At 41.0% G+C, this 10,341-nt stretch overlaps 1 long non-coding RNA gene across 1 annotated transcript; it reads left to right on the plus strand.

The window, feature by feature from the left end:
• The first annotated feature begins 6,221 nt into the window (after window positions 1-6,221).
• On the plus strand, window positions 6,222-10,012 carry LOC110151991 (uncharacterized). The gene is made up of 3 exons (XR_002318225.2): window positions 6,222-6,469; window positions 7,774-7,933; window positions 9,696-10,012. It is a non-coding gene; the product is annotated as an uncharacterized lncRNA (long non-coding RNA).
• Window positions 10,013-10,341: the final 329 nt, after the last annotated feature.

The following is a 10,341-nucleotide window of genomic DNA, read 5'->3' on the forward strand; positions in this document are numbered from 1 at the left end:
GAATCCCCACTCGGGGGGTCCAGTGCTAGGCCGAGAACAGGGAGTCCTCTGAGGGGCTCTGGGAGTCCCTCTGCTTACCTTGATATCTTGAGATGTTTGGGCCACTTCAGCCCACTCTGAGGGTTTCTCAAACCTTCTTCCACCCAGAATTTTCATCCTGAAGGTGAAGTCACATTCCTCACTTCTGCTACCTTGCCTCTCTTTCTCTCTCTCTCTCCTTGAACTCCTCTCTCTGGAACCTTAAGGGATTTCTTAATTTCCCTTTCAGTCAGGTGAAATTTTTTCTTACATCACATCTTCCTTCTTTCTTTTTCTAGGGCTCATAAGTAAAGCTCTGGAATCCAAATCTAGCCATCTTGACTCTTGTTAAATGAAGGAAAGCTTTACAATTAGAAGAGTCTTTTCTTTTTCAAAGGCTTGGCTTTTAAGGTTATCATCACACTGTAGGCTCAGAACGTCAGCTTTTCAACTCAGAGCTAAATGCTAACTTCTGAGGCGTTTGAGTATGTGCCCACCCTCTCTTTTCCTGTGGCAATCAACTGTAAAGGCCCAAGGAATTTACAGAAACAGGAGCTGCCAGGGATTAATGTTTGAAGGGAAGAGGAAGAAAGACTAGTTTAATATTTAAAGCTCCACTGAGCTTACGGGAGAACTAACTGTGGCCCATCAGCGATATGCCAGGCACAGTGTTAAATGTTGCTGTTCCTTCCTTCCTTTCATCCTCACAGCTCCCAAGGAGGTCTTTACTTATGAGGACACTAAAGCTTATAGGACTTACTGATATTACTGAAAATCTCATAGCTAAACAGCAGTGGAGCCAATATCGGAGCCCATGGGCTCTGCCTTGACAGCTGGCAGGATGACTGACTTGTGATGCTGTGTCAGAGAGAGAACAGAGGGGTGATGACATGGAAATCCACATCATGTCCAAGAGCACACTCCATAAATCTCATCACACCCTGATTTCCATATTTTTCACTTAAGTTTTCATGCCCCTTGAAACACATCAGGCAAATCCAAATACTGCTCATTGGAAGAGAAGCCCTGGCTCACAGTTTGGCAGGAGGAGATAGGAAGAGGAAGGCATAGGGTGTTCACAGAACTCCAGTTCCTGGGAAACAGCCTTGCTGGTGAGTTCATTAACTTTTCACCCACATCACTTTGAAGATGATTTTAATGAGCCATTTATTGGAAGTTTGTTAAGGGTCTATATTTTGGGTGCTATATTTTTATTGGCTTCCTTTTTATAAAAAGGCAAAACCAAAGTACACAGCGTTCAGATGACTTTCTTAAAATGGGAGGCCATCTGAGTCACAGAAGTAAAGTTAAATTCTCTAAGCTTCCGGTCCCATAATATCTTTCTTTAAATACACTTTTGTCCTGCAGCTCCACTTTCTCAAGATCACAGGATGATTCTGTAGGAAGAAGAAAATCCATCTGACCTGCCTACACGACAATGAAGCAACCTCCTTGGAACCCATTTCTTTTCACACTCCAAAGAAATCATGTTTCAAACAACAGAGGTGGCAGGAATTTGGAAATAAAACAGAAAGTTTAATGTTCTTTTAAAAATTCAGAAAGCAGCATTTCTTAAAGTACAGCTCAGTAGTGTGAGGCCACATTTCAATATTGTCTTGCTTTCTCATTCAGACTGGCTGTATCTTAGTGTATACTATGGGAAGGAGAAAATAGCAAGTCATCATCACACCTGCCTAAAAATGAATGACAAAATGTTCCAGAATAGCAATGAAAACCATTAAGATCTATAGTTGTTCTTAGATGACTTAAGAGGGGCGTTCTTTTGTAGTCAAAGGTGGTAAAAACAGATGAGATGAAGGCTCCAAATGAAAACAAGAGAACTAGAAGAGAAAAACAGAGGAAGAATATGACACAAGAAAACAAGAGTAGTTTAAAATCCTTAAAGCAGAGGAGGACAACAGAGCCCACAGGACCGTGGAGAGAGAACTCAAGAACTTTCTTTAAGAAACGGGAAAGATGGCTTGAGAAATGAAATGACTTCTTTGTCTCAGTGTGTGAAGCTGGGTAAGTGGGCACAGATGCCAGAAACAGGCACAATTGCCAAAGAGGAAGAAATAGAAAATTGGTTTCCTGCCAGAACAGGTGGCGTGCTGACATGTGCATGGATGACAGGCAGGTTTCTGAAGCTCTCCAAGGGTCTGACCAGGCCAGCTGATGGTGTCTCCAAGACTTCAGGGAGCGGCCCTGCAGGGGCCCCAGCGATACTGTTTCAGGTGTGATTGCATGAGAAACAGCGGTGGTGGGGAAGGCAAGTCATGTAGCAGCCTGCTGTGAAGCACAGCCTGTAGGCTGGACCAAACTCTTTCAGAGTTCACGGTCTGATATTTTTAACCATCCATTATAGGACGAGAGCCAAATGTCTGGATAATTTCAGGAGCAGGCAGATATTAACTCGCTAAACTCCCTTTGACCTTCTTGAATACTGTGGAAGCTTTATCAGGAATTTTTTTTTTCTTTTTTTCTCTTTTGGTTGTGGTAGCAATAGTAGGGAGTACGTGGGTGGGTGGGTCTCAGATTGGAAAAGAATATGGGTGGTAGGGTGAAAGGCTGATATTCAGTTTTCCTACAGAGTTTGGAATCTTGTTTTGTTTAGATAACTGGCTTATAATATGACCTGTGAATGGGACTCTGTAAATGGCACACTTATCCAATCATAAAAATATTTAAATAATAATCTGGGGCTAGCCCTGGGGTGAAACTATCAAACAAAATAGTGATGTCTTGAGAATAATGTTTCTCACCCTGTGGTAGAACTGAGGGGCAGTAGAGTTGTGGTTACAAGCATGGACTTAGGAATAAAACTACTTGTTTTTGAACCCCTATCCTATTGACTTACTGTGTGGTATTGTGTGTTAAACCTTTGAGGCTTCATCCCCTCAGTTATAAAGCAGGGATAATCATAGTGCCTATGTGGGGCAGAAACACTGTTGCAAATTCTACCACACACACTTTTTCTTTTCCTTGCTGGGAACAAAGGAAAATCACACTTCCCATTTTCCCCTTGCATCTGTGTGGGAAATGCAGTGACTAGTTCTAAACATTAGAATGTGGCCACAAGCAGTTAAGCCACTACTGGGAAGATCTGAAAACCTCCCACAAGATTTTCCATGTTCTTTCTGCCCTCTCACTGTCTGCTGACCAATTACAAAAGATCCCACAGAGGACTGTGAGGACCCCATAGCTGTTGTTGCCTCCTCAAATCACGACTGTCTGCCAACCATTCAGCTGCCTGTGATGTAAGCACAAAATAAACCTTCTGTGCCAAGCCACTGAGATTTAGGGGATGCTTGTTACAGCAGTTTGTCAGTTCTCATGCTATCTCAAATATGAGCCACTCCTGAATAAAGCTATATTGTAAGGTTATTGTAAAGATTAACTGCATTACTATATATAAAATTATTAGAATAGTATCTGTTATATAAAGTGTTTGTCATTCAGTCATGTCTGACTCTTTTTGACCCCATGGACTGTAGCCTACCAGGCTCCTCTGTCCATGGAATTCTCCAGGCAAGAATATTGGAGTGGGTAGCCATTCCCTTTCCTAGGGGATCTTCCTGACCCAGGGATCAAATCTGGGTCTTCTGCATTGCAGGCAGATTCTTCACTGTCTGAACCACCAGGGAAATCCTTAAACTCTCAATAAATACTATTTCACATATCATAATCAGTATAGAATTGGCCAGTTGGTTGTTAGTTGGTCCATTAATTCTAAAAATTAAAAAATAATATTTGCATCTTCTTAGCAAATTTGAGAGGCTTCCCTAGTGGCTGAGTTGGTAAGGAAACTGCCTGTAATGCAGGGGACATGGGTTCGATCCCTGGGTTGGAAAGATCACTTGGAGAAGGGAATGGCAACCCACTCCAGTATTCTTGCCTGGAAAATCCCATGGACAGAGGAGCCTGGCCAGCTACAGTCCTTGGGATTGCAAAGAGAGCACAGACTGGGCCACCTATACCTCACAGTTGTTAAATCAATTCTGTGATATGCTTCAAATAATCACCTTGGGTCATACTGGGCAAGATAGTGTATTTGAGTGGTTGGAAATCTGCAAGAACTTCTAAGTATAAGTCATTCTGACTGTTTGGAGATCCCTTTCCATATTAACCTAAGATTCAGATGGATGACAACACAGCCTCTAAATTCTGATTGGGAATTTTATAAAAGAGAAGTTACATCAACTAAATACTTGTGCTGAAGGGTTGTTAGGAGTATAAATAGCATATGCATTGGGTGCAGCAGCCCAGAACATAATCCAATTTCAAGTGCATGCTAGGTATCTAATATATATTAGCAATAACAACAAATAAAAGATAATTGTCACTATTATTTGAAGACATAGTTTTTTTTCTTAGAACTTCAGGAGTCTGTCTGCTCTATACTTTCTACCTGGGGCTCTTGGGAAAGTCACTTTATATTCTGAGGATGCAGCTGTGGCCTTATTACATAATGCCATCTTCTCTAACATTTCAGTTCCTTTTTCCCTACTGCAGTCAGAGGCCATTACTTGTCCTTATGCTTGCTCAACCTAATGAGATGAACTGGTCCCTACCCTCTTTTTAACATCCTTTACTTACTTGCAAACTCCACACTTGTGTACTATTGAATATCAGGCGTTAGATATGCAATACAGCACAGAGATCTCAGAAATAATTAGGCAGTAGGAGGTGATATTTTTCAAAGACACATCAGTCTCAATCCTAAAATTCCCTTTTCCTCAGTAGTTCAGGTCAATAGATAAAGACCTTAATGTTCCTTTAATGTGGAGATGAGCAAATCTGGCTGCTTTTGGTTCTGGCAAACTCTTTCTGGCTATTTTTCAAGCATTATATGGCTGGCAACTTCGTGGATATATTCTGCCAAAGGCCTTCTCTCTTTAACCTCTAGGTGTATATGTATTTCAAAGGGAATTTAAACCTTGAATTTCTGACTTATTCATACTTTACTGATCAAAACTGCCACATTTGTCGTAGACAACACTTATAGTTTCTAAATTCTGTTTCTTTGACTCAGGAAACTTGAAGAGGTTGGCAGCAACCACCTCCTGGAGAAGAAATCAAACCAGTTTTCTGGGTCTGGAAGCAACTAGTTGACATCTGTCCTTCAGACGATATTTACAATCTTTTTTTTATCTTTGAATTCTAAGGCAAGGGTAAAGAAAAAGATGTAAGTGCTTTCAAACCACTCTTAGCTGGTATCAACTTGAAATTTAAAAGTCCCAGAACACCTCAGTGGGAGAGGTCTGGGGGCTGCAATCTGGTTAGAAGGGTGTAGGTATGGGAACCTCACCCTGGAGCCCAGTTTACACAGCACTTCCTCTAAGTCTGAGAAAACATCAGCTGTCCATATTTTTAAAAGGACAGTGGTAATGTGGAGGGGAGGGCAGGGGTGGATATAGTAGTAATGGGGATTCTTGGTACTCCTTCCAAGCTACTCCTTAGTACTCTTCCTGACCTGACAGCACCACACTTTGGACAATATTTGGGGCTGATGTTTCCAGAAGCAAAAGGAAACACTCAAATACTGGTTAGGTAAAAAGTGGCAATTAAAGGCAAATCTTCGCTAAAAGGATGCAGACATCAAGCATGCCAAACTCACAGGTTGGTTAAATGCCCAGGTTATTTGGCTGTGATCCATTCCCCACCCTCCGCCCCGGCAATATTTTATAATATTGGCTCTCCTCCCAAAGAGATGACAGAGCATCTTGTGAGTGTTCACAGAGGACTTCACTCTGCAAATAGTCCAGGGATAGCAGTCTCCTGGAAAGGCAAGTTAAAAAATTCCATAGGTTTATTTTGGCTGAATATTGCCTAGTACAGGATGGTGTGATCTTACTACAAAAAGATAGGAGGTAGCCTTAGACTGTCAGAAAACATAACTGTGCAGATGTCTATTGATTTACAAACCAGTTCAAATTAACATTAAAGAGATACACCTCCTGCTCTAGTTTCAGAGGACACCCATGGAAAATAAAGTTTAAATTTATAAACAGAACATATTTAAGACATCTGCTGCTTAGCAATCACTGAAATTTATTACATTAGTAGGTTATAACTTCCAAAGACAATTATCTTTTTAAATAAAACCAAGAATGGTGGGAAGAGCCTAATATGGCCCCATGACTCCTGGTCCTGTGTTCTGGGCAGTCACACCCTCTGTACTCTGCTTCTCTTGTGTACGGGGGCACTAGATTTACATCTAACCCAGCAGAATGTGGCGAAGGTGATGAGCTGTCACTTCCATGATTATGTTGTGTTATTAAGATTCTATCTTCATAGCAGACTGGCCTGCAAGGCAAGGGACCGATAGCAGCCTCCAGAATGGCTTCCAGTTGACAGTTGGCAAGAAGTCAGGGCCCTTGGTCCTGCAGCCACAAGGAAATATATTCTCTCAACAAACCGTCAGTGACCTCAGAAGCAGGTTCTTCTCCAGGTAAGCCTCCAGATGAGAATGTAGACCAACAGGCACTCTGATTACAGCCTTCTGAGACCCTGAGCAGAGGACCCAGCTGAGCTGAACCTGACCTCCTGACTCACAGAATCCGTGAGACAATAAATACTACACCAAATTCTATCACAGGGTTTCTGCTACTTAGAGGTTTAATGCTGAATAACCGAAACGACAGCTGAGCTGTGTAGTCAACTTATTAGACGACACAGTGAACCACAACTCTGCTACGGCCACACTGTGCCCAGTCACTCAGTCGTGTCTGACTCTTTGCAACCCCATGGACTGTAGCCCACAAGGCTCCGCTGTCCATAGAATTTGCAGGCAAGAATACTGGAATGGGTTGCCATTTCCTACTCCAACTGCCAAATCACCACCAAAGTAAAATGAGCGAAACAGTTTGTCAGGGGTATTCCTTCTCCCTCTTCCATTTCAGCATAGTTAGAAAGAAAATCATAGATAATGATGACCTTTCTGTGCCTTAGGCACTTGGACACCACGTGCCTAAGTACAGGACGGACTGCCCTTACTGCAAACAGATAGGAGGCAGCCTTAGACTGTCATGAAAAACATGGGTCAAGGGCCATGTTTTGTTGGAACACATGGAACCGAACACACTAAAGCTTTCCTTACCCTAGAGGTCACTAGTAGAATTACCTTAAGGCCCTATCCAAATATATAAAATGATTAGGACAGCCCACATACATTTGCACTTGCATCATCAGTAGACTGTGAATTGCAATTGTGTTGCACACATTTTTCAAAATTCCATTATGCCCACAGTGAAATCCATACTCCTTCCTATGACGTTCAAGGTCACAGAATCTGGCAGGGCCTTCATCTCTGACCTCCACGCTAGCCTCTTTGTTCAATATTTGCTCCGCGATGGCCTTCTTTCTCTTCTTCGAGCACACAAACCAGAGTCACATCTACCGTCCGGGCTTCCATCTAAAACACTCTCTGGAAATCCCATGGCTGACTACTCAGAATTTACTCTCAATCATCCCCTCCCTCAGCAAGGCCTTCCCTAATTTTCCCAAAGGCTCCATTCCTGCCCAGTCACTCTCTTTCACATTAACTTATTTCCATCAAGATATTAATACTACTTGAAATGACCTGCTTATGGATCTACGTGATGATTCTATCTCTCACTAGAATATGATTGCCATGTAGTACATGCTCAATAAGTATTAACTGACTGTATAAATGAAATACAATTTGCTTGTTATAACAAGACTGTCAATTCTTGATTTATTTTCCTTCTTTTCCCCTTGCTCACCCTTTCACAGGTCTGAAATCCCACAGCAGTTTCGCCACCAACCCAGCCAGTGTACTTCACACACCTGTACACACAGCACTCAACTGTGTATCTGAAAGGAAACAGAAATGGGAGAAGACATAGTTCTGCCCTTAAGGACCATACAAAGTAACTGGGCAGGAAGATGCAGCGTACGTAAACTGATTAAAATCCAACTACGAGGCACTCACCACAGTAACTGGGCCAAGCTAAATATGAAATGACTTAGGGAGTATTGAGGAAGGGAGTGATCCGAAAACTTCTTACAGGAGCGGATTCTTGAGACGGAAGTGTCTGTGGAAAAGAAGGGAAGGGCATTCAGAGTGGGGGTGGGTTGGAGGGGAAGAACAAGGGGAAGCCATTGAACCTCCAGAATTTATGCATCCATTTCTCAGAGAAAATGTATCTCTAATCCAGAACTTGCTTGAGTTTTGCATTCACTTTTTTTCTAACTTTTTATTTTGTCTTGGAGTATAGCTGGTTAACAAATAATGTGGTAGTTTCAAGTAAGCAGCAAAGGGACTCAGCTATACATGTATCCATTCTCTGCCAAAACTCCCCTCCCAGCCAGGCTCCATATAACATTGAACAGAGTTTCATGTGTTATATAGTAGGTCTTTGTTGGTTATGCATTTTAAATATAGCAGTATGTATATGTCAATCCCAAACTCCCAAACTATCCCTTCCTCTCATCTTCCCCATGCGGCAACCATAAGTTCATTCTCCAAGTCTGTGAGTCTTTTTCTCTTTTGTAAGTAAGTTCATTTTTACCATTTCTTTTTAGATGGAACCACTTAAAAAAAAAAACAACAAATACTGGCCTCTACCTAAACTGAAGATATTAATATTCTCCTTAACTCCAATTAAGTTAGACTCTCTGAAGGCTGGGCTTAGGCTTGGTATATTTCAAAAGGTCCTTAGTAAGTCAATGTGCACCCTGGGCTGAGATCCCTTGCTAGCCTGAAATGCCATCACAGAGTTAAATTGATGAGAAATGCCCCAGGACAATAAAGGAAAACAGTGGCAGATAGCAGTTAAGGCTCTGGAGTAGAATAGCCTCGGTTCAAATCTAAATCCTGCAACTTACCTACTGGGTGACATTGGGCAAGTGACTTAACCTCTCTGAACCTCTGTTTACACATCTATAGGCTGAGAATTATAAATGTAATTACTTCATAAGGTTTATGGAGAATTAAGTGAGATATGCTTATGAAACACCCAATAATATGCATGGCACATAGTAATACTAGCATTTTTTACTAGCATTATTATGTATGCCCCCAAATTCTTCATTTTTCCTAAAGGCACTAGAAAGTCCAATATGCATTTCTGAAGTCTTTGCATCCATCAGCTTAACAAATTATTTGAAGTCTGACCACAGCTTTAATCTAACACACGTGAATTCAAGCACATTTAAGCAGGGTCACAAAAGAGTAAGACAGGACTGAGATAAGTCAACCTGGGGGCAAATGAGCATTTTAATGGAAATTGAAATCATGAGTGATGGGCCAGCAGCCTTGCCTGATGAAGAAACTGGGAGCTCACAATGTCAGAACAACTCTGTCTGTAAAAAAAATTATAGGACATTTAAATGAAACATAGCAAAGATTTTCCATATTACTTGGATTAACAGCACCATCCTTTCCCCACCATTAGTGTGGACCCAGCCTTAGAATAAAAATCATATCCTGAATCACTCTCTCTCTACCTCTCCCTGGGTCTGATCCCTTGACTCCAAAGTTCCTGAACATATGTCCCACCTAATATTTTTAGGACAAGTCATTTGAAAGTTTCCCAAACATTTTAAAACTAGCAAGAGGTCAAGAATAAAACAATTTAGGTCATTTATACTTATCAGTGAAGCAGTTAAGTGTAGAGAATTCACTGCATAACTTTGTTTTCATATTTCTACAGTATGTTTAAAACGTGTACCCTGTGATGACACAGCACACAGATTTGAAAATCTTGGGCACATAGACCTGAAGTCGCAAAACAGAAGAGCTTTAGAAGCCACAGGTTTTAAAGACCACGAAACAAGAGGGCTGCCAGAACAGAAAATTGATAAAAAGCAATAAAAGCACAAAGAGATACCTCATCAACAATTTCAAATCTTCTGGAAAGTCAAGTAAAATTGGAGTGGAGAGGTTTCTTTTCAACAAAGCCACGTGGTCTTTGGTGATTTTAATTTCAGTTGTTGTAGTTGCAAGTTCTAAAATATATATTTGGTTCTTCTTTTATAGTTAAAAAAATGCATGCCTTGAATGTTCTTAAATGCTTAGAAAATAAAGTGTGGACAAGTATCCTCCAATCCTTTGATAATGGTCATTTCTAGATGAACATTAAAGGTGACTAAGTTTTTAAAGTAGTCTGTTTAGCGGCATTTGAAATTTGTATATAAGCATTTATTTTTGTACTATTTAAAAATAAATACAATTCTAGATGAAATAAAACACATGTTTTACAGAAAGACCTTGGCCCTTTTGGAAATAAGTAAGCTTCAAAACTGCCAACCCCTTCAACTTAGTCGAGAAAGGGTTGTCACTGAGTATGAATTTTAAAT

This window comes from Odocoileus virginianus, chromosome 14 (assembly GCF_023699985.2).
Source record: "Odocoileus virginianus isolate 20LAN1187 ecotype Illinois chromosome 14, Ovbor_1.2, whole genome shotgun sequence".
NCBI classification, from domain to species: domain Eukaryota; kingdom Metazoa; phylum Chordata; class Mammalia; order Artiodactyla; family Cervidae; genus Odocoileus; species Odocoileus virginianus.